This window comes from Hypanus sabinus, chromosome 17, assembly GCF_030144855.1.
Source record: "Hypanus sabinus isolate sHypSab1 chromosome 17, sHypSab1.hap1, whole genome shotgun sequence".
NCBI classification, from domain to species: domain Eukaryota; kingdom Metazoa; phylum Chordata; class Chondrichthyes; order Myliobatiformes; family Dasyatidae; genus Hypanus; species Hypanus sabinus.
In genome coordinates, this window is record NC_082722.1 from 71,588,011 (window position 1) to 71,614,377 (window position 26,367).

The window sequence follows — 26,367 nt, forward strand, 5'->3', positions numbered from 1 at the left end:
ATTCTTTTTTTTTTATCACTGTTTGGCACAATTTATTCTTTTGTTGTGCAAGCGGGGTTTTGGGGTGTGATTTTCTTGCAATTCATATGATTTGTTTTTCTGTGTGGGGTGGGATCTGATGTTGCTGATTTGTATTTTTTGTGCTGGGGGGTGGTGTTGTTGTTTTTCTTTGAACGACCTCCATGGTTTTCTTTGTCTCATGGCAGTCTGGGGAAGATGAATCTTAGAGTTGTATATTGCATACATATTTTATAACAAATAATACAGTACTTTAAATCTTTGAACCCATTGAGCAACTGAAGCCCAGCTAGCCAAGATAAATAGGCAGGACTCCCTCAAATAATTTTACTCAGGGATTTGTCAATTTTCATTGATTGAGTTTAGGTGATGCATTGCAAATGCTAGAAGTGATAATTACTGATGTATGGATAAGACATTCAAAGTGTATAATTAAAATGATGAGGTCTTGTTATGACAAGTTAGTCTATATCCAAAGTTGTTGCATAATCTTCCTGAATATCCACAAGGCAGAAAATAGTGTTCTTCCCGAAAATTTTCCATCCACCTATTGGGTATTACATTCATATAGTCATAGAACACTAAAGCGCAGAACAGGCCCTTCAGTCCATCTAGTCCAATCTAAACTATTTTGTTTAGTCCCAACAACCAAGATGCGGAATATAGCCCCATATCCCTCCCATCCATGTACATACATAAATTTTCTTTAAATATTGAAATCAAACCCTTATTCCCCCTCATGTTCCCCTTAAAATTTTACCTTTCACTCTTAACCCACACCCTCTAGTTCAAGTCTCATGCAACCTCAGTGGAAAAAGCTTGCTTGCTTTTTTTCTGTTTATCTTATTTATGTCCCACATAATTTTTTGTACCTCAATCAAATCCCTTATGCAAAATCTAACATTCTCTTATAAGGTGGGGAATAAAGTTTGAACCTCTTCAACCTTTCTGTATACCTCAGGTCCTCAGATCTTGCCAACATCCTTTTAAATTTTCTCTGCACTCTTTCAATCTTATTAATATCTTTTCTGTAGATAGGTGACCAGGAGTGCACACAATACTCCAAATTAGGCCTCACCAATGTTTTAAACAACGTTCACATAACATCCCAATTCCTGTAGTCATAATTTTGTTTTATGAAGGTCAATGTGCTAAAAACTCTCTTTATGACCGGACCTGCCTGTGACAAGACCTTCATGGTAAGACCTACTGATGCATCATCAATAACTCGCTCTGAGACGTGAAGGCGAGATATCGGCTTTTATTGACTGGAAGAAAGAACAAGCAGTAGTTGACCACCATACCACATCCCGGAGAATGAGGCCGGGCTCAGGCCTCAATCGCCTTTATACAGGGGTCTGTGGGAGGAGCCACGGTCAGTGGGAGGGGCCACAGGAGCAGTCCGCAGGGGCGTGTCCAGACAGGTATATGTAGTTCACCACAACTACCCTAGCTGATCCTATTAAAGTGCAAACTTCACACTTGGCTCCATTAAATTCTGCCTGCCATTTTTCAACCCTTTTTTCCAGCTGGTCCAGATCCTAATGCAAGCCTTGCTATCCTTCCTCACTGTCCACTACGCCCTCAATCTTGGTGTCATCTGCAAATTTGCTAATACAGTTCACTGTATTATCATCCAGATCATTGATATAGATGTCAAACCAGCACTGACCCCTGTGACACACCATTAGTCACAGGCCTCCAGTCAGAGAAACAACCATCTACTACCGCTTTTTGGCTTCACCCACAAAGCCAATGTCTAATCCAGTTTACTACCTCATTCTGAATTGACCTTGCAGGTTATTGAGTATTGGTGCAACAAATCAAGAAGCTTGAATCTACTCCATCACACTATCCTGACTTGGATTTGAGACCCAACATTTTATCCTGGCTCCCTCCCCTCTTGCCTTCCAGTCCTGCTGAAGGGTCTCAACCCAATATGACAACTATTCATTTCTCTGCATAGACATTGCCTGACCCACTGAGTTCTCCAGCGTTTAGTGTGTTGGCCCTTTTATTCTCACAGACCCAAAATAATGTTTCCTTCTAGTTTCCTAAACTGCCCTAAAAATCTCATCTAATCTCTTAGCACTAGCTCACTGCAGAACTTCAGACACATTGACATTGCTTATTGAGTTAAATTGGCAAAGCTTTTAACAAGTCCATAATGCCTCAATGAGGACAAACATAAGGATGAAGAAATAAAGGCAGGTGGAAGCCAACTTAGTCAAAGTCAAATTTATTATCAATGTACATATATGTTACCATATACTACCTGGAAATTACTTTTCTTGCAGGCATTTATGTGAAGATAATGAAATATAAGATAATGAATTTATGAAAAACTGTACATACACAAAGATTAATAGAAAACCAACGTGGAAAAGAAAGTAATTTATGCAAAAGCAGTACTGTGAAAAAGTCTTTGGCACATTCATATATATATATATGCCTAAACTTTTGTGCAGTCCTGTATTTGTCAACATGGTGCAAACAGCAAGTTTGTAAATCTGGTGGGAGCAGAAGATGTTGGGAATGATGAGGGTGGAAAGCTGCAGGAGGGGTGTAAGACAAGTGTCAAATGAGGTGTGCCAGGGGTGAGGGGTAGTGTGGATGCAGACACACCCAGCCCTGAGACACCAGGCAAGTCATTTGATTCCAAACAATTGGTTTATTGATCATTACAGAATGTCTCTCTGGTGCTTCCCACTCCCTTACCCTTTTCCCAGCCATGATTCTCCTCTCCCTGCCCCCTTCCTACTCTCAGTCCACAATACAGACCCATATCAAGTTTATCATCACTCACATATGTCATGAAATCAGTGTTTTTTTGTGGCAGCAGTACAGTGCAACACACAAAGTTAATACATTACTGTGCAAAAGTCTTAGGCACCCCAGCTATTCTGTATATATGTGCCTAAGGCTTCTGCACAGTACTGTATATAAATAAATAAACACAACTAAATAAATAATCGCTTGATAAATAAACAAAAGACAAACCGATAAATAAATACAGAGAACATGACTTGCAAAGAATCCTTGATGAATCCTGGAATGGAGGAGTTAACATGTGAGGAGCATTTGGCAGCTTTGGAATTTTGGAATTTAGAAGAATGCGAAAGGATCTCATTGAAGCCTACTGAATATTCCTAGGTCTGCTCCTAGGTGTTATAGTCATATTGTCTAGCAGCATTTAAGATACTTGTATAATCTTCTCATTAATCAGGAGATTTTTCTGGATATTGCATAGATTAGAGAGTATGTTCTGTGAGGGAAGGTTGAGCAAGCTAGAACTTTTCCCTTTGGAGTGAAGGAGAATGAGAGTGACTTGATTCTCTCAAGAATCAAGAGGTTCTTGATTTTACAGAGCATTTTGAGAGGGGGCTAGATGTTTACAAGATGATCAGAAGCACTCTATGTGCCACTGTCTCTGTTTTTTGATAGAGACATTTTCCAGTGTAGACATAGCTAATATGAGGACCATAATTTTAAGGTGATTGGAGCAAATTATGGGACATATGTCAGAGGTAAATTCTTTTACACAGGAGTGTCTGGAACACGCTGCTGGGGTTGTGGTAGAGGCAGGTACATTAAGGTCATTTAAGAAACTTAATTCAGCACAAGGATGAAAGAAAATAGAGGGCCATGAGAAAGGGAAGGGCTAGATTGGTCTTGGAGTAGATTAAAAGTTTGGTGCAGCATCCTGGGCTGAAGGCCCTTTACTGTGCCCTGTACAGTATGTTCTATGTTCTAATTACACGGATAGAAAATGGGACTCAACTTGATTGGCGATTCAAGCTGAAATGCCAGTTTTCTCAATTACTCCACTCTATACTGACGTAGAAATTGTTACCTTTTGTAACTCCAAATCATTAAATTAATCAAAAGAAACATGGGAGAGCTGGGGATAACTCATGTAGGCTTAGGTTTGTTTTACTTTAAGTGAAACATGCCCTTATGACATGGTAATGTGATGACATATGTCGTTCACACACTTTTACATATAACCCACAATGCATCATATAAACAACAAAGAATGCTTAAACAAACAGTATATTTACAATATTACTCAAATATTAAGTTCAAAGTACATTTATTATCAAAGTATGTATAAATTATATAACCTTGAGATCCATCTCCTTACAGGTAGTCACAAAAAAAGAAACCCGAATGAACCTATTAAAAAATACCAACAAACACCTGATGTAAAGAGAGAGAGAGAGAAAAACACAATTTGTGCAAACAATAGAAGCAAGCAACAGCATATAGAACAAAGGTGAGCCAATAGACATGAATTCTGGAGCAGCCTGATCAGGCCCACAGCCTCAGCCTCAGTTTACGGCAGAGTAATACGTCATGGAGCTTGCAACATTGAAGCATAGAGCAGCCTGGGCAGGACCACAGCCTCAGCTTCTGTGCAGCAATGAGTGGAGTAAATGTCGCAGAACAGTGAGCGGAACTGGCTTGACCATCGCCTCAGGTCTCAAAACCCTGCCTTTTCAATCCATGTGGCCTTGTGTTTAAATCATCCAAGCTCCGATTTATTCCTCACTCTAAGACCTGGGGCCTGTTGCATCAATACGCTCTCCGCTTGGACCTGGCCTTTATTACCCAATATAACCAATATAATATGACTAATATCACTTAAATATTAAATACACAACAGATATGTTTTGGTATTCCCTGTTTCAAAAGCCTGGAAGTCTTCACTGCACGGTTGGAGAACTAAACTTTACAGAAGGCAACGTCTCATGGAACAGGTCCATTGCCAAATTCCTGACAAGTGTCTAGCAGTGGAAACTGGGGTGGCATGAATAAAAATCCACATCCCAAGAACATTAATTGCTCCTGAATATGTCCAGATCATTTTTATTTTCAATATGAGAGGTTTATGCACAAAAAAGATTGGCAAATTGCAGTATAGCTTTTTTTTTTAGTTGCATTGCATTTATTATTAATAGACCATCTTTCTTGAATAATTTATGCTTCAATATATGGTCTCTAACTGCTCGAATTGTTGTGAAGTAAGAAGAACAAAATGGTTTACTAGTTGTTAAATTTGTGCCCTGGCCTTCAGGGTGACTTTAATATATTTTTAAAGACATTGTTCATTTTGTATTCAAAAGAAAATCACATTCTGTCATATTTCTCCCAGTGGCAAGAGAAACTGTTTAGATGCAGGATTTGTCATTGTTAAAATAACGGATTGCCTTGTGTTTGTATTAGCCTTCACTCATCAGATACAAAAACGCCTGTGTCTATGCCTCATCCATTTTCTTTTGACAGCTCTGTATGAAAGTTTTATATAGATCAAAGATTTGAAAGAAGGTAGAGGGATTGCGAAGTGCATGGGAAAATGGTGTAAAGCACCAGCTTGTTTTTATTTTAAAACACACAGCTAAACTAATATTGTGTCACATTCTGCTACTGCTTACAGTTTAGGTAATACATAATAGGAGACAATGTCAGCATGGAAGATCTACCACAGAGAAACAAGTCATTCAGGTCAAGTAGCACAGGTTGGTGTTTATGTTCCATATCAGCCTCCTCCAAGCTCCCTCTTCCCTCACACTCTGCTCTTTTTATTCACTTCACTGCTCTTTAGGTAATTCTTGATTGGCTTATGATAAAAATGGGTAATGCTGCTAGATATAGAGCTCATAAGGTTATTGACATTTATATTTCAAAATGAGGCCATTTGGTCCCTTGAATGTATACGGAATGAGAATAATTTTTTTTAGTCGCCTTTTCATGGTTTGAGGTCCAGTAGGTTATAACATCCAAGTACTTTTAATTGCAGTAAGTGTTACTGTTTCTATCACCTTCACAAATCACAAGAGCCCAACCTCTACCACACATTGAATGATCGTGCACACAGAAGGGCCTCCTCTTCCCTTTTACCCTTGGTCCACCAACCTGTCCTATCAGATTCCATGTTCTTTAGCCCTTTGCCTCTTCCACCTGTCACCTCCTAGGTTCTCACTCAGAGTCAGAATCAAAATCAGGTTTAATTTCACCGGCATATATCAGGAAATTTATTGACTCTGCAGCAGCAATACAGTGCAATATATAGTAATAGAGAAAAAATATGAATTAAATTATATATATATAAACATTAAATTAATTAAGTTGTGCAAAAATAGAAATTAAAAAAAGTAGTGAGGTAGTGTACATGGGCTCAACGTCTTCTCTTTCACCCACCTACTTACCCCTTCACCAGTTTTCACCTAACCTGCCACTTGTATTCCTTTCTCTCCTCCCACCTACTTAATCTGTTTTCTTCCCCCTTCATTTTTAGTCCTATTGAAGGATCTTAGCCTGAAACGCCAAATATTTCTTCCTTTCCATGAACGCAGCCTGGCCTGCTGAGCTCCACCAGCATTTTAGATGTGTTGCTCTGGACTTTCCGCATCTTTGAAGCTCTTGGGGGTGAATTTCATTTTCCTCGTCTACACTCATTGGAAGCTGCCTCCATGAATGTTAAGAGTACAGCTCTGGAACAGACCCTTCAGCCCACAATGTCTGTGCTGAACATGATGCCAATTTACAGTAAGTCTCTTCTGCCTGGTCATGGACCATACCTGTCCCTTCCCTGCATAGTTACGTATCTCTTGAAAAGCCTCTGAAACACTACCATTGTACAGCACCCCAGCCTGTACTAAGCACCCATCACACTGTGCGAAAACTTGACCTACCCATCTCCTTTAAATTTTAATTTTCCCCTCCCATTTTGAAAGCACTTCCTCTAATATTTAGCCTTCCTACACTTTGTCTGTCATTGTTTTATAAACTTCTATCAGATCTCAGCTCAGCTTCTGTTGCTCCAGAGAAAACAAAATCATAGGTTCTCCAATGGAGACAAAAGAGATTGCTGCTGCTGGAAAACTGGAGCAACATAGACAGCTCAGACAGTATCTATGGAGGGAAATGAATAATTGGTGTTTCAGGTTGAGAGAGTGACTTTTTTATATTGGATAACACCCCTCTTTCCTTCCAGTCCTATTTTCAACTACTCATTTCCCTCCATGGATACTGTTTGACCTATTGAGTTCCTCCAGTGTTTTGTGTGTTGGTCCTTGTTTGTGCCCTCCAGTGGTTTAATAGTCATTATCATCATTATGTGCTGTATCTTGATGTAAGTGATCATGGTCTATGACATTAATTGTGCCAGGAAAGTTTTTCTACAGAAGTGTTTGCCATTGCCTTCTTCTGGGCAGTGTCTTTACAAGATGGGTGACCTCAGCCATTATCAATACTCTTCAGAGGCTTAGCCTGTCATCTCCGGTTGTATAACCGGGTCTTGTGATATTCATCAACTGCTCATGTGACAAGCTACCAGCTGTTCCCATGGGTTTCACGTGACCCTGATTGGGGGGACTAAGCAAGCACTACACCTTGCCCAATGTTGACCTGCAGGCTAGCGGAGGGAAGGAGTGTCTTACACCTCCTTTGGTACACCTCCACACCGCCACCCGAAGTTTAATAATACATTTCCTCTAATCCAGGCAGCATCATAATAAATGTCTTCTGCACCTTCAAAGGTTTAAAATTTTATTTATTATCAACACTCACAAAATGCTGACTGAACTCAGCAGGCCAGACAACATCAATGGAAAAAAAGTACATTTGACGTTCAGCCTCCAGCATTTTGTGTGTATTACTTGGATTTCCAGTATCTGCTGATTTTTTCTTGTTTATTATCAACATGGTCATCAACCTTCCCCCCCAACACCCCCACACAAAACTCAACAAGATCATTGACTCCCAAATCCCACTCCCCCATACAAAAAAAAATACAAAAGCATGGATGAAAACACAGGATATAAAAACCATAAAACAAAAAATGTCCATAGCCATAGTCCAATTCCATAAAAGCAGAACCTCAGTAATATCATCCAACATCATCGAAAGAGATACAGAGACCTATCTACCAAGTACAGCGATAGGCTCCCTATCCAGATCAGTGAACAGAAGGCAGGTAGTTGGTGTTTGTCTTCCGCATTCACCTCAATGTTTCAATCTACCTCATTGATTTCATCAGCATTGATCTAAAATAGCCTTTGACAACCAAGTCCAATTCCTGGCCTTCATGTGTGGCTTAGATACTAACCCAGATGGAACCATTTTAATTGACAGGAGAGGTGACAAAGGAGGGTTGCAGGTGTTTACAAACCAGTCAGTTCAGGCAGATAGGACTCCTCAGTTGCAGTTGGAGAGAAGGAAAACTCTCATCTCAAACTTCCACTGCATTGTGGCTGTACCCACTCTTGGGAAGGTTTTAGGAGTAAACCTGAGTAAAATTCCAGAACTGACATCCCTAAGGCAATCCTATGTTAAGTTCAACAACTCCTGCGATGTTGTTGGTGCCAAGCTGTGTCGGTCTCTGCTGTTCCTTTAGATTCATCAGATGTGTGGAGAAGGAGAGGGGGAGCCTGCTGCATGGGCAACAACTTGCACTTGATATTGTACTGGCCCGGCTTGTGTATCGACACAGTTAGGACACAACATCCATGTCAACCTTGCCCAGAGGAGTGCTTTAAGATTCCGTAATAAGTTCCATATCAGGAGGAAATTGTTTTGAAGTGACGAATGGCATTGCAGCAGGAAGAGTTGAGACAGCTGTTGTCCTGAAGACTTGGTTTACCCTCATAAGCTCTGTGATTGACTTTGTTATGAATACATTGTTTAGGATCATAACTTGCATGTTCTAAGGTGAAGATTAATTTCTGCATAGATCAAAATTCAAGATTTGAATTGAAGACTTACAGGCAACATTTTCAGAATGGCCTCTTCCCTTCCACCAACAGATATAGAGTCATAGAGAAGTACGGCACAGCAACAGGCCCTTCCACCCATCTAATCCATGCCAAAAATGATTAAAACTGCCTATTCCCATTGACCTGCCCCAGGACCATAGCTCTTCATATCCCTGCTATTCATGTACCTATCCAAACTTCTCTTAAACATTGAAATTGAGCTCATGTGCACCACTTGTGCTGAGAGCTCATTGAACACCCTCACAAACCTCTCAGTGAAGCTTCCCCTCATGTTCCCCTTAAACTTTTCACCTTTCACTCTTAATCTGGTTGTAGTCTCACCCAATCTCAGTGGAAAAAGCCTGCTTCATTTATTCTTCATAATTTTGTATTTCTTTATCAAATATCCTCTCAATCTTCTACTTTCTAAAGACTACAGTCCTAACCTATTCAATCTCTCTATACAACTCAGGTCCTACAGACCTGGCAAAATGCTTGTAAATTTTCCGTGCACTCTTTCAACCTTGCTTACACCTTTTCTCTCGGTAAATGACCAAAACTGCACACAATACTCCAAGTTAGGCCTCAGCGATGTCTTATACAATTTCAACATAACATCCTATCTTCTGTACATTGATTTATGTAAGCCAATGTGCCAAAAGTTTTCTTTTCAACCCTATAAAGTTTCTTTTCAAGTGATGCACTTTCAGGGAACTATGTATCCCTATTCCCATGTCCCTTTGCTCTACCAGACTTCTCAGTGCCCTATCCCGGTTGGTCCTACATAAATGCAAAATCTTGCACTTGTCTGCATTAAATTCCATCTGCCATTTATCAGCCCATTTTTCCAACTGATGCAGATCCCTCTGCAAACCACGATAGCTTTCCTCACTGTCCACTACACTCCAAATCTTGATGTCATCAACAAATTTGCTGATCCAGTTAACTACATTATCATCCAGATCACTGATATAGATGACAAACAACAAAGGACCCAGCACCAATCCCTGCGGCAGACCACTAGTCACAGGCCTCCAGTCAGACAGGTAACCATCTACTACCTCTTTCTGGATTCTCCCACAAAGCCAATAACTAATCCAATTTACTACTTCATCCTGAATGCTGAGTGACTGAACATTCTTGATCAGCATTCCATGTGTGACCTTGTCAAATGCCTTACTAAAGTCCACTGCCAGCCTTCATCCACTTTTTTCGTAACTTCCTTGAAAAACTTTGTAAGATTGGTTAGACATGACCTACCACATACAAAGCCATTCCGACTATCCTTAATCAGTCCATGTTTATCCAAATACTTACATATCTGATCTTCTAGGATACCTTCAAATATCTTTCCCACAACTGGTATCAGACTCACCAGCCTATTATTTTCTGGTTTATGTTTAGAATCTTTCTTTAAACAGCAGAACAACATTGGCTATTCTCCAGTCCTCTTATTGCCCCTGTCACTGAGAATGTTTTAAGTATCTGCTAGAGTCCTGGAAATTTATGCACTTGTAGTGCCTGAGGGAACTCCTTGTCAGGCCTTGGAGATTTATCCAACCTGATTTTCCTCAGACTAGCAAACTCTGTAATCTGTACAGGGTCCATGAAGTTGATGCTGCTTTGCCTCAATTCTGTAGACCCTGTATCTGTCTCCTGAGTAATTACAGATGCAAAGAATGCTCTAAGATCTCAAACCTCTGTATTGGCTCCTCACATAGATTACTATTCTGGTCTTCTAGAGGATCAATTGGGTTTCTAGAAATCCTTTTGTTCTTAACATATCTGTAGAATCTCTTAGGATTTTCCTTCACCTTGTCTGCTAGGGTGCCTTCCTTTTGACTTCCTGATTTCTTTCTCATAAGCACCTCATTTGTTCCTATTTGCCTATACATGCTAAGCACCTCCTTTTTCTCTTAACCAGGGACTAATATCTCTTGAAAACCAAGGCTCCTTACACTTGTTATCTTTACCATTTATTCTGACAGGCACATACGATATTTGTACTCTCAAAATTTCATTTTTGCAGGCCTACCACTTTCCAAGTACATCTTTCCCAGAAAACAGCCAGTCCCAATCCACGCAACACACACAAAATGCTGGTGGAACACAGCAGGCCAGGCAGCATCTTTAGGAAGAAGCACTGTTGACGTTTCAGGTCGAGACCCTTCATCAGGACTAACTGAAAGAAAAGATAGTAAGAGTCTCAATCCACAGTTGCCAGATAATTTCTGACACCATCAAAATTGTCCTTTCTCCAATTTAGAATCTCAACCCACAGACGAGACCTACCTACTTGCATACTTATTTTGAAACTAATGGCATTGTGGTCAATGGATGCAATGTGTTCCCCTACACGAACTCTGTCATCTGTTCTGTCTCTTTCCCTAACAGCAGATCCAGTATCATATGCTCTCTTGTTGGGATTTGACAAACTCTATCCAATCTAGTCATTTTATAGTACGGGATTCCCAGTGAATATGTGGAATGTTAAAATCACCTACTATAACACATTATGTTTCCTGCAGCAGTCTGTGATCTCTTCACAAATTTGTTCCTCTAAGTCCCCAGAACTGTTGAGTGGTCAACAGTTTATTTGTCAGTTTATAAATTGTATTTATGGCAATTTTTATGTCCTGCACTATGCCACATGTCAATGATAAAAACCTGATTCTCACTGTTTCATTTGACAAAGATCTTCTCAGTCCCTCCTGAACAACAGAGTAAAAGGCTCTTCATGTGCTTAAGAAAGATAATGGTCCAAACTTGTTTCTGTTTTACTCACAGTTGTTGCAAAGGGACATGAATAGCAACTCCTTTGATTTCAATGGGGTCTTTTTCGGGAAATTTCTGTCTAATTAGTCCTTTACAGATCAATATTTTAAGTTATTTATAAATGTTTTATCTGTCTTTATTTGAAAATGGTTTCCCATATTTTTTATTTGTTTATGATAGCTTTAACTATCCTCCAGTGTTAGAGGTGTTCAGAGACCAGTTTTCAGTTGTGACAGTTGGTTTCCAGTTGTGACAGCTGATAAAACCTTATTGGCACCAGAGTTCTGAACATTTCTGAGGCAGGGTTTCTCCAGAGAAAGGCATGCATTACAGCCAACTTTGCTATGGAGTCCAAGGCATTTTAGACCCCTGAAATGGCCCAAGCATATCTCAAACTCTTAATTACAGATTTAGGAAAACATGGGCATTGATTTCAAACTGTCGATGACCAGGATTTTCCCCATTCTGTTTCATTACATTCTGTTTGTGAGTTAGGAAACATAACAACCTTACTTACTAGAACGTTGAACAGTACAGCACAAGAACAGCCCCTTTGGCCCACAGTGTCTGTGCTGACCATAAATCCAATAAAAACTAATCCTACTTGCCTGCACATAGTCTATCTATATCCTTCCATTCCCAATCCATCCCTGGGCCCGTGCTTACTATATGATCTTCAATATTTACTTGGTTAACATCACGTCTGGAGCCATGCAACATTTCTGCTGCACTGCAGAAAGTCTTGTATTTAAATTTGTCTGCAGCCACTTTTACTGACATGATGAGACCAAATGCAGGATGAAGGAGCAACACCTCTTATTCTGTCTGGGTAGCATCCAACATGATGGCATGAACATTGATTTTTTTTAAACTTCCGGACATCAGTCCCATTTGTTGCCCTGTCCCAATTTCTATCAGCAACCCCACTCCATCCATCCACCTTCCCAAAACCTGGTCTCACCTAGCTCCTACAGCTCTCTCTTCTACCCAACTGCCTTTCCATCGATGCTGCCTGCCCTGCTGAGTGCCTCCAGCATTTTGTGTGTGTGTTGTTCTGGATTTCCAGCATCTGTGGAATCTCTTGTATCTACAACATGTGGGCTGTTAGAATTACTATTTTATTTAGGAATACAGTGTGGAATAGGCTCTTCGAGCTACACTGTCCAGCAACCCACCTACTTAACCCTAGCCTAATCACGAGACAACTTACAATGGCCAATTAAGCTACAGACTGGTATGTCTTTGGACTGTGGGAGGAGACCCACACACACTCAGGAAAGAATCCTCAAACTTGCTTGCAAAGGACGCTGGAATTGAACTCCAAACTTCAAAGCTCCTAGCTGTAAAGGCATCTGTGCTGCTCATGAAGTAGAGTGACATGGGAATAGTGTGCACACACCGAATAAATGTCTATTAGCAAATGTTGAGAGAGAATTGATTTTGAGTGTGATTATTGGCAACTCAGTGAAAATATCTATTTAATGCTTGACTTGCGCAAATAAGACAAATCACACTCTACAAGACAACACAGGGGTAGATCGTTATGAACATAAAGCACACTTGGTTTCTGCAGGAACTTTCGAAATGATGATATTTTGTGCTGTTTTTAAGAACCGCCCCAATACCTGACTCCTAGATCAAAGAAATCTCATTTCTGAAATGGTTCTAAAGAGAAGGCATGAAAGGCTGCTGAATGGCTGAGATGATGATGGTCTTGCTAGTGAGTCTGAGGTTGTGAGCTTTTAGTTAAACACAAGGCAGATCCCATGGTAGAGATGCATTATTGAAATGCTACCTCCAGAAGTTAAAGCCCAGGCTATATTTGTCCTCTCTAATGGATGTAGACCAGGGGTGGGCAAACTTTTTGACTTGAGGGCCACAAAGTGTTCTAAAATTTGACAGGGGGGATGGACCAGGAGCAGATGGACGGAGTGTTTTGGTAATACACCTCATAAGAGAAAATAAAATATCATGGGATACGTAGAAAACATGTGCTTTAATTTCAATTGAAAATGAACAAATGCATTACAACAAAATATCTGTCTTTGCAGTCCCATGATATTTAGCTATTTATTGAAATGACTTTTAAAACACTGAAAATTAAATGAATAAAATACAGCTTTTTAAAATAGTGACAGTTATTATTTTAAAGCACTGAAAATTCTGTTATCCTTCAAGATATTATCATCATCACTCTCCTCCTGACTGACTTTATTTCCAAAACGGTAGGAGATGCAGGTCTACTTGTCCTGCTCCTTCTTATTCAATTGTCCCCTGTGCCAAAACTCAACAACCACCCGCACAATGACAGAACAGTGAGAGCACGCCAGTATGCGGAGCGCGTTATTTGATCTGGAGCGCATTTTTTATTTTGAGAACATATGTGCACCTGCGCACTACTCATGTCCATCACTTAACAGAAATGACATGTAACATGTAAGGCTTATTGAAAAAAATATTTTCAAATGCATTTTTTACATAACACAACGAAGAAACTTATTTTTAATTTCAGTGGGAACAGTGTTGTTGGTCTCCCTTGTTAGCGCATCAAAGTCTGGATTTAGTTTTGTTGTGGCGATTCTCAGGATGGATCTGAGGTGTTGGTCAGTTAACTTGGATCTGTGGCTGGCTTTGTTGATGTTCATGACTCTGAACGCCTGTTCACACAAATAGGTCAAGCCGAACAAAGAGTAAAGCGCAAATGTGGAGTAATACGCTGCACCTCAACAAAGGTCAATGTGTAGCGGTGTGCTACATGCAGCGCTAAAATTACGACACGGAGTCGGTAACTGCAGTCGAAGAAAAAAACTTTATTCGAAATCCCCAGCCTCACTTTTAAGCCTCCCTCAACCTGCCCCCCGTGGTGCAGAGGCTCCAAAGCTCTGTGCTCGCAAATCCCCGCAGGCTATCTCCCTTAGCCGGAACGCTGGCTAATTGTGAGCCGGTTCGGATGTGCCAGGACATGGGTCGCCACAAATGTATATAGTGTGCGTCATCTATTGGGAAAACGCCAGAATTGCGGGGAAAAAAACGTTAACAAGGTTTTTTTAATATAATTTCATCGAGTTCTGCGGGCCGGATTAAAAAGCTTAACGGGCCGCATATGGCCCCCGGGCCGTAGTTTGCCCATGCCTGATGTAGACCATAAGACATATGAGCAGAATTTCAGATCTGCTTTGGTCATGGCTGGTTTATTATCCCTCTCAACCTCAATCTCTTGCCTTCTCTCCGTAACCTTTGACTAATCAAGAACCTATCAAACTCCGCTTTAAATATACCCAATGTGCAGCCATCTGTGGCAATGAATTCCATAGATTCACCACCCTCTGGCTAAAGAAACTCCTCCTCAACTTTGTTCTAAAGGGATGTCCTTCTATTCTGAGACTCTGGATATAGTTTACCAGAAGGAGCCTTTTGAAATACCGTTAGGTTATAACATTCTGGTAAATAAACAATTTGATCTGGTAATTTATCTGATCCCTTGTTCTGGATCTTGCTTTGCAAATCTTTGCTGCCACGTTCCCAAAATCACAGATAATACTTCAGACCAACTTTCACTGTGGTAGTGTGCACTGGGATATCCTGCAACTATGAAAGATGCCACAGTAACAAAAGGCTTATTTTTATCAATCACTTTGTAGCTGCCTTGCGAAATGAAATTGCAAAGCTGCCCAGCTGGATATGTTGAAAGTGCAGTAACTCTCTCTTCACGCCTTCTTAGTAGATAACGTGAAAGGTTATTCTTCTGGGTGGTTTGGTGCCACTCAGATATTTAATGAAAAGCACTTAGATAAGACTGTCTAAAGATGGAAAAATCTTCACATGCACACAATTGCCTATGCATCTTTCCTACAGCAGTGATGCTTCAGAAATTTTTTGTTAACTCTATAGTGAGGACGAGAAGAGGTGATTTAGGGTTACAGATTCTTCTTTTATTAGGGAAGATTAAAAATGTCTCTTAGCTAGTCAAATAATTTTTGAAGTGCAATTTGTAAATGGACTTTTAAATTGAAGGGATTGGGGAAAGAGACGGCAGTGATTTTCAAATGAAATAAGCTGGTGAAGGGAATGGTAATTGGTAATTTTTATTATGTTTATCGAGATGCAGTTTAAAGTTTTGCCTGCATCATTCCAGACATAAGTACCTTAAGGTAGTACAAAGAAAAAAAACAGCAGCAGAATGCAGAATGCAGTGTTACTGTACCAGGGAAAATACAGTGAGGTGCAAAAGGCATGATGAGGTAGATATGTGAGATCAGTAAATCTTTATTGTACAAGAGGTCTGTCAATTTTCATACCATCCTCTTCATTTTAAAAGCTCAAAGTAAATTGATTATCAAAGTGCATATACACTCCCTGTTAACTTCCAGTTAAGATGGCACTACCGAATGTTTGTGACAGCTTTCTGATAGTCCAAAAGCTATGAATTCTGTTAAGAACATCACTAAAAATACTTTTTCTGATGTATATTGTGTTATATTATTGCCACAAACAGTGAAGGGGCGAGTGATGGTGAGGTCAATTTGGGGGATGAGCAAAGTTGTTCCAGATGGAATTTCGATGCCCTTACAGCTAGCCTGGGAGTGAGGATAGATTGCTCTGGGACCCAAAAGGGGGCCCATGCAGAAGAGATTTGGTGCCGATGAAATTAGTCTGGGGGGCAAGACTGGATCGTTCTGGGAGCCGAGCTGAGTTGAAGAGCTTGAGAGCAGCTTCAGGCTCAGAGTGAGTCACTGGGTGGCTTGGTATAGGCTCGGAGACTTTCGCTGCAGTGGTGCCTGGGTCCTCGTGTGAACTATGATACGTTGTTTAGACAATTTAAATGCCAGCCCAGATTGGAGGCAAGAACCGATTTTACTCACTCTCTGTGATCTTAGCTCATCTCTCCAGGATGCTGGAGCCTTTTGCTGTTCCATTGTTGGGTCAATTTAAAAGCCAGCCCAGGTAGACTGAAAAGATAGGGTATCGGTCAGGAGGAGAGTCAATTTTGCTTGTTCTTTGTGATGGTCATCTCCAAGGCCCGAAGGCTCTAAAGACTGTCATGGCTGCTTTGCTCCGTGCCCTCTAATATGATGAACTGATAAACAAGGCTTTGGGCCTGCTCCGGGCTGCTCCAGGGTTTGGATCTAAGGACTCGGTTTTGGTTCGGAATGCTGTTGTTTGCTTCAAGTGTCGCGTGATTATTTTTTTTTCCTTTCTCTTGTGCATCAAGTTTTGGTGCTTTATTTTTATGTTTTATTCCCTTTTTTCTTTAATTGGGGTTTAATTGGGGTTCTTGATTTGTGGCTACCTGTGAGCAAGCAAATCTCGAGGTTGTATAATTTATACATTATTTGATAAGAAAAATATACTTGAATCTTGTTATACACCAGTACACCTGCTCATTGATGCAAATATTTAATCAGCCAATCATGTGGCAGAAACTCAATGCATTACAGCATGCTCACATGGTCAAAAGATTCAGTTGTTCAAACCAAACATCAGAATGGGGAAAAATATGATCTAAGTGATTTTCACCATGGAATGATTGTTTCTGCCAGACAGGTTGGTTAGAGTATCTCAGAAATAGCTGATCTCCTAGGATTTTTACAGGTAACAGTCTCCAGAGAATGGTGCGAGAAACAAAAATATCCAGTGAGCAGAGTGCTGTGGGTGAAAATGGCCAGAATGGTTCAAGCTGACAGGAAGGCAACGGTAACTTTTATCAATCACATGTTACAACAGTGGTGTACAGAAGAGCATCTCAAAACACACAACACATCAAATCTTGATGTGAATGAGTTACAGCAGCAAAAGACCATGAACGTACACTCAGTGACCACTTTATTAAATACGGGCAGTACCTAATGAAGTGGCCATTGAGAGTACGTCACCATATACTGCTTTGAGATTGATTTTCTTGCAGGCATTCAGAGGAAAATAAAGAAATATAATAGAATTTCTGAAAAAAAACTATACATAAAGTCTGTCAAAGAACCAATGTGCAAAACAAACAGACAGACAGACAGACATACATTATTGATCCCGAGGGAAATTGGGTTTTGTTACAGTTGCACCAACCAAGAATAGTGTAGAAATATAGCAATATAAAACCATAAATAATTAAATAATAATATGTATATTATGCCAAGTGGAAATAAGTCCAGGACCAGCCTATTGACTCAGGGTGTCTGACACTGCAAGGGAGGAGTTGTAAAGTTTGATGGCCACAGGCAGGAATGACTTCCTATGACGCTCAGTGTTACATCTCAGTGGAATGAGTCTCTGACAAGTCATAAAAGTTCTAAATAAATAAATTGATAAATGCGTGTGTGTGTGTATATATAGCAAAGGGCTGGTGAGGTGGAGATACATCTCTGCCAAAGGATGTGTAAGATGTTCATTTCACCTACTGGCCTGCAGGTCACCCTTGGGCAAAGTGCAGCACCTGCTTAGTCCTCACCCCCTCCCACCCCCAATCAGGATATGTGAAGTCATGGGAGCAGGTGGTGGATGGTTTTATGAGCAAATGGTGCACATCACAAGTCCTGGCTGTGGCTTTCACTTAGCCGCTTTCCCACAAAGCTGCAAATGGAAAACACCTGGGCAACAGTTGTTGTATGCAGTCCCACCCATCTCAGTTCCTGAAGTTTGTAACTGCTCCAGAGTCTTGAGTCTCCTGGTGGCCTCCCTCGGTAGCCCCTTTTTGCACGGTCAGTTTTTGAGGACTGCCTGCTCTAGGCAGATTTACAGCTGTGCTATACTCTTTCCATTTGTTGATGATTGACTTATCTGTACTCCAAAAGATTTTCAGTGACTTGGAAATTTTCTTGTAACAATCTGCTGACTTGTGCTTTTCAATAACCTTTTCCCAGAGTTTTTTGGAGTGTTCTTTTGTCTTCGTTATGTAGTTTTTGCCAGGATACTGACTCACCAGCAGTTGGACCTTCCAGATACAGGTGGATTTTTTCTGGCAATCAGTTGAAGCGCCTTGACTGCACACGGTGATTTCCATTTAACTAATTATGTGAATTCTAAAACCAATTGGCTGCACCAGTGATTATTTGTTGTGTCATATTAAAGAAGGTGACTATTTAAGCAATCAATTATTTTGTGTTTCATCTTTAGAATTAATTTAGATCACTTTGTAGAGATCTGTTTTCACTTTGATGTAAAAGAGTCTTTTCTGTTGTTCAGTGTCAAAGAAAAGCCAAATCAAGCCCACTGAGATTAAATGTTGTAAAACAATAAAACATGAAAATTTCAGTGGGGGGGTGAATACTTTTTATAAGCACAGTATAATGTGCCTAAGACCTTTGCATAGTACTGTACAATCAAACAAAACAGCGTTTATCTGGATCATAGTGCACATATCATACACAGCACGTAAGTCAAAATATTACCATAAATAAATTCATAAAATATTAATTCAAAACACACTTATTTCTTTTTTTATTGAGATACAGCACAGAATAGGCTCTTTCAGCCCTTTGAGCCATGCTGTCCAGCAATCTCCAAATTTAATCCTAGCCCAATCAAGATTGACAATTTACAATGACCAGTTAACCAACCATCTGCTACATTTTTGGACTGTAGGGGGATCTGGGCCAACCCAGAGGGAATACCAGAGGTTACAGGGAGAACATAAAAACTCCTTCCAGGCAGCGGTGGGAATCGAACTCTGGACACTAGTATTGTGAAGCATTGTGCTAACCACTATGCTACCATGCTGCCCCGATAGTACAATAAACAGATTGCTCTCCTAGTGAAGAGACTTCGGTGGTGGCAGGGTATTCACTAGTCTCACAGCCTGAGGGAAGAAGCTGTTACCCACTCAGCAGTCTGATGCTTCTGTACCTTCTTCCCGATGGTAGTGGGTCAAAGAGATTGTGGAATGGGTGGCAGGGATCCTAAACAATGTTTTGCGCCCTTCATCCATAACGCTGCCTGTAGTGGCGCAATAGGGGGGAGGGAGATTCAGATGATTCTTGTTGCCTTGGAAGGTGCCTACAAAAGGTAGTGAATTTGGCCAGTACATCACGGGTGAAACCCTCCCAACCACTGAGCACATTGACATGATACATTGCCGTAGAAAAGCAGCGTCCATCATAAAGAACCTCACCACCCAGGCCAAGCTCTTTTCTCACTGCTGCTATCAGGCAGAATGTGCAGGAGCCTCAGGACTCACACCACCAGGTTCAAAGCAGATACTACCCATCAACCATCATGCTCTTGAACAAATGGAGATAAGTACACACATTTAAAGACTCTTTTATCTTGTGATTTCATGCTTGTTATTTATTGCTATTTATTTATACGTTTGCACAGCTTGTTGGCCACTGATCCTGGTTCCAGTTACTGTTCTATACACCTGCTAAGTATGCCCAGAGAAAAAGAATCTCAGAGTCATTTGCGGTGATATGTAGGTACACTAATAATAAATTTTACATTGAATTTTAAAATTGGCTGAAAAATGTATTAGTTTTAAAATATTGTTTTATCCTCTCTGGGAGGACTGGAGAATATCTGAAGCTTTGTGGATAGTTTGGATTGAGTTTCTGTAGGATGTTTTGGTATCACAGAGTCTTGCAGCATAGAAGCAGGCCTCTCAGCCCACTGGGACTGTAAGCATACACCAAGAACTCATTTATATCAATCCTTCACTAATTCTATTTAGTTGTCCCTTCATTTCCATTGATCACCAGATTCTAACGTTTAACTGCACCTGGTGAGGAGGGTTTGTCCTGATGGTGAATGGGTCATGTCCTGATGGTGAAGGGGTCATGTGCTGATGGTGAAGGGGTCATGTCCTGATGGTGAAGGGGTCCTGTTCTAATGATAAAGGGGTCATGTCTTTATGGTGATGAGGTAATGTCCTGATGGTGAATGGGTCATGTCCTGATGGTGAAGGGGTCATGTGCTGATGGTGAAGGGGTCATGTCCTGATGGTGAAGGGGTCATGTCCTGATGGTGAAGGGGTCATGTGCTGGTGGTGATGAGGTAATGTCTCCTGATGGTGAATTGGGTCATGTCATGGATGGTGAATAGATTAGATTTTTAGATTAGATTAGATTATGAGGACACTCAGTCCTCGTTTATTGTCATTTAGTAATGCATGCATTAAGAAATGATACAATGTTCCTCCAGTATGATATCACAGAAACACAAGACAGACCAAGACTAACTGACAAAAACCACATAATTATAACATACAGTTACAACAGTGCAAAGCAATACTGTAATTTGGTAAAGAACAGACCATGGGCACGGTAAAAAAAAAGTCTCAAAGTCCCCGACAGCCCATCATCTCACGCAGATGGTAGAAGAAAGAAAAACTCTTGCTGCCATGAACCTCCAGCGCCGCAAACTTGCCGATGCAGCCTCTGGAAGCACCCGACCACAGCCAACTCTGAGTCCGTCTGAAAACCTCAAGCCTCCAACCAGCCCTCCAACACCTAGCACCATCTCTGCCGAGCGCTTTGACCCTGGCCCCGGCTGCCAAGCAACAGGCAAAGCCGAGGATTCGGGGCATTCCTCTCTGGAGATTTTCCGATCGCACAGTAGCAGCGGCAGCAAAACAGGCATTTCAGAAGTTTCACCAGATGTTCCTTCGTGCTTCTCACGTCCGTCTCCCATCAAATCAGGATTGTACACAGCATCCTACTTACAGATAACAGATATTCATCCCGGAGTGGCCACTATGCGCTGTGTCGCGCCGCCATCTTTATTTCATTTAATAAGTCACATCCTGATGGTGAAGAGGTCATGTGCTGGATGGTGAGGTAAACCATTATCCAGCCAAGAACTCACCTGAACTCTAGTACACTGTGACAACAAGGGAGTGACAGGATGGGGAAATTTCAGACAAGTACACAATCATACAACAAGAGAAGGAGAACTTGAACTAGAGAAGTTGGCTCATACAGGTACGAAAACTCATCATTCCTTTATCAACCTGAACCACTAACTCTCTTCTCCTCCCAAGTTACTGCTTGATCTACTGAGAATTTCTGCCGTTTTCTGTATTTAATGTACACTTGCGGAAAGTGATGCCTGACGTTAGAGAATAAAGATGACTAGTTATTATTAAGCAAGACTCCTGGACAAGAATGTACAGACAAATGTAAGAAGATAAATTCTTTAAAAAGGCTATGAGTGTTATCTGAAGGAAAGATTTGAGATTTTTTAATATATTGAGGGCTAACTAATGTTGAATAGAAAGCTTTGGCTAGAGTTCCATTGTGTCTTATGGAAAGTCAGGATATGAAAAATTACATTAAGCTGGATAAAGACATCAACGTTTACTCTGGATTTGATGTTCCCCTCATCCAGTGTTTATTGTCTGAAACAGTGCATTCAGATATATATTTAACAGGTGTAAAAGCCTGGAATTTCAATCAGCTCCTCGCACAGCAGGTGAAAAGAGCTGGAGCAAGTTTGGGAAAGTTAACCTAAGTTCACATAATGATTGGCAGGGTGGAGATACATCTCCAAAAAGGAGGAATAAGGCCCTTCCTTTCCTTCACTAGCCTGCAGGTCACATTTGAGCAAGGTGTAGTACCTGCTTAGCCCAACCCACCCCTGACCAGGGTCACGTGAAGCCACGGAAACAGGTGGTGGTTCATATCAGAAGTCCTGATTATGCAACTACTGACACCAGGCAGACAATCTACCTGGGGTCACCAGTCCTGTAAAGATACTGTCCAGAAGGTCACGGTAAACCATTTCTGTAGAAAGGCCATGATCACTTATTTCATATCATATGGCACATGATGATGGCGACATCACAAAAAGGTGTTATTAACCTGCAAAGGATTCAGAAAATATTTACGGGGATGACTAGTACACATCTAACGAGAGAGAGAAATTCAAAATATATTTATGAGCTGATTCAAGGCTTTGGTGAGGTCCAGTAAATCGTGCTTTTTATGTATTGCTCCCCCCCTCCCCCCACAACACCCAGGACAATTTTGAGTCAGCTACTTGGTGGATCTCATGGAGAGAAATAGCTGGCAATTTCAAAGCAAAAGCGTACATTCTGATGTACTCGATATGTGGGAAGAGAAACAGCATTGATGTTTAGGTTTGCAGACTCTTATTTTTCACCAGATAAGAGAAAAAGCAATCATGCTTTAATTGGAGGGAGGGTTGTTATGGTACGCTTCCAGGGATAAGATGCTCTGACTCCCTAGAGTACGGATAGCTGGCATGGTCCATTTAATGATTCAGGCCTACTGGGCTAATTGCTAGTCATGTTTTAGAGCCAGGATTTTAATATTTAAAGAGTAACAGAACTCAAGTTTGGTGCTCGATCATCAAATCTACTTTAGTTCAATCTTTTAGACAATAGACAATAGACAATAGGTGCAGAAGTAGACCATTCGGCCCCTCGAGTCTGCACCGCCATTCTGAGATCATGGCTGATCATTCACTATCAATACCCAGTCCCTGCCTTGTCCCCATATCCCTTGATTCCCCTATCCATCAGATATCTATCTAGCTCCTTCTTGAAAGCATCCAGAGAATTGGCCTCCACCATCTTCCGAGGCAGTGCATTCCACACCTCCACAACTCTCTGGGAGAAGAAGCTCTTCCTCAACTCTGTTTTAAATAACTGACCTCTTATTCTCAATCCATGCCCTCTGGTACTGGACTCTCCCAACATCTGGAACATATTTCCTGCCTCAATCCTATCAAATCCTTTAATTATCTTAAACGTTTCAATCAGATCCCCTCTCAATCTCCTCAATTCCAGTGTGTACAAGCCCAATCTCTCCAATCTCTCTGCGTAAGACAGCTCTGCCATCCCAGGAATCAACCTAGTGAATCTACGCTGCACTTCCTCAATTGCCAGAATGTCCTTCCTTAAACCTGGAGACCAAAACTGTACACAATATTCCAGGTGTGGTCTCACCAGGGCCCTGTACAAATGCAAAAGGACATCCTTGCTCTTGTATTCAATTCCCCTTGTAACAAAGGCCAACATTCCATTTGCCCTCTTCACTGCCTGTTGCACTTGCTCATTCACCTTCATTGACTGGTGAACTAGGACTCCTAGGTCTCTGTGCATTTCTCCCTTACCTAACTCGACACCGTTCAGACAATACTCTGCCCTCTTGTTCCAGCTTCCAAAGTGGATAACTTACATTTATTCACATTGAATGACATCTGCCAAGTATCTGCCCACTCACTCAGCCTATCCAAGTCTCCCTGTATTCTCCTAACGTCCTCTTCGCATGTCACACTGCCACCCAGTTTAGTATCGTCAGCAAACTTGCTGATATAGTTTTCAATGCCCTCATCTAAATCATTGACATAAATCGTAAAGAGCTGTGGTCCCAATACAGAGCCCTGTGGTACCCCACTAGTCACCTCCAGCCAGTCTGAGAAACACCCATTCACTGCTACCCTTTGCTTTCTATCTGCCAACCAGTTTTCTATCCATGTTGAAACCCTGCCCCCAATGCCATGAGCTCTGATTTTACTCACCAATCTCCTATGTGGCACCTTATCGAATGCCTTCTGAAAATCTAGGTACACAACATCTACTGGCTTACCCTCGTCTAACATCCTAGTTACACCCTCAAAAAACTCCAACACGTTTTGGGATTTCTGTCTCATTTGGATTCTTGTCTAGCCACTAGTCTAGAGCTCTGCCTCTTGACACGATCTCAAAACTGTCTCTGGAGTCTAGTCTCAGATATTGCAGCACTTGGACCCTTCCTATCCTCACCTAGGCCTCCTGTCACAGGGTGAGGGTGGCGAGAGCAGAGGGAATATCTGGGATATATTAGAGATGAAAGTAGTCAATAGAATGATTACTTTAAAATGAGAAATAAAGTGAACCAATCAGAAAGGTTCAGCCAAATCTGTAGAGAAAAAGAGAGAAATAAAGTGACGGTTATCTGAAAAGATTAGATTCACAGCTAAGTCATGAGGGCTGTGATGTGCCAGTTCAGAAGATGAGGTGATGTCTTCTTGAAGTGGGCATCAATGGAGCAATTTAAGGAGGCCATGGATAGAGGTCACAGTGGGAGTGGGTTGAAGATTTATCTTCACTGGTATCCTTCAATTCCCAGTGGCCAGACATTTAATTTTGATTTCCATTTCTGTTCTGATATGTTGATCCATGGCCTCTTCATGTGCCTTATTTTCTTTCTGGGAAGCCTACAACCTGACAGCATGAATATCGATTCCTCCTTCCAATTAAAGAAAAATTCCTTCCCCCTCCACTCTTCTGTTCCTCACTTTGGCCTCTTACCTCTTCTCAGACAGACAGACATACTTTATTGATCCCGAGGGAAATGGGGTTTCGTTACAGCTGCACCAACCGAGAATAGTGAAGAAATATAGCAATATAAAACTATAAATAATTAATTAATAATAAGTTAATCAGGCCAAGTGGAAGTAAGTCCAGGACCAGCCTATTGGCAGAGGGTGTCTGACACTCCGAGGGAGGAGTTGTAAAGTTTGATGGTTACAGGTAGGAATGACTTCCTATGACACTCAGTGTTACATCTCGGTGGAATGAGTCTCTGGTTGAATGTACTCCTGTGCCTAACCAGTACATTATGGAGTGGATGGGAGTCATTGTCCAAGATGGCATGCAACTTGGAAAGCATCCTTTTTTCAGACACCACTGTCAGAGAGTCCACCTGCGTATCAACTCTCCTTTCTTCCCTTTCTTGTATGATCCACACTTCTCTCCAATCAGATTCCCTACTCACCAGCCCTATACCTTTCCCACCTACCTGGCTTCCTGGCTACTCAATCTATGCCTATGATTATCTTCTGCAATGATGGACAACTCTGCTTCTGAATTTATATTCTCTGGTTCTAGATTCCCCAACAAAGAAACATTCCCTCAGCATCTACCATGACACATGCTCTTGGAATATTGACATAAAGCCTTATATTGCTGGAAACACTCAGTCAGGAGAAACAGAATTAATGTTTAAGGTATGAGACCAACACAAAGCATGTCCAAACCATCTGGCCGTTTTGTTTTCTTCTCAGGACTATTGTATACTCCAATAAAGTCACCTCTCATTCATTTAAACTCCAACAGTACAGGAACCGTCAACTTATTAGATGACATCTGCATCCAGCAATAAATCTAGTGGACATCTCTGCACTTGAAGGCAAGTAAATAAGTAACTCCATGGGTGGTCTCACCTACAGACAGCAGGTCTCCTGTCCTGCAACACATACAAAATGCTGGGGAGCTCAGCAGATCAGGCAGCATCTGTGGAGGGGTATAAACAGTCAGCATTTCAGACCAAGACCCTTCATCAGGACTGGAAGGGAAAAGGGAAGAATCCAGCATAGGAAAGTGGCTGAGGACAATAAGGAGTACAAGAGTCCATGGAGGGGAGGCTGGTTTCCATGATGTACTGAACTGTATCCACAACTTTAAAACATTTCTCCTTCGCTGCAAAGTGATTGGGAAATCCTTGGTGTCTACAAGTTGCTATAGAAACGCAAATCTTAATTGTGGGCCTACCAAATCACAGAATAGCTTTCATGCCATTGTCTCTACCTGCGCTTCTTCTCATCCCTGAATAGCTATTTGGGGCAATCTGTCACTTTTTTTTTAAAACACCTGGGATTGAAAAATAATGTTCTATTTGCTTCATAAAATGTGCTTTCAATCTTTGTATCTGTTGCACTATTGCAATATTCTGCAAACAATATTACAAGTATAATATTGCCCAATCCCCAAAAGCATTGTTCACTGGTTGTCATGGCTACCTTAAAGGGGCCATAAAGTGTCTTCATCGTGTTTGCAATTATGCAGCAATTAAGGACTAATAGCGGCCATCTGCTCCCATGTTTTGTT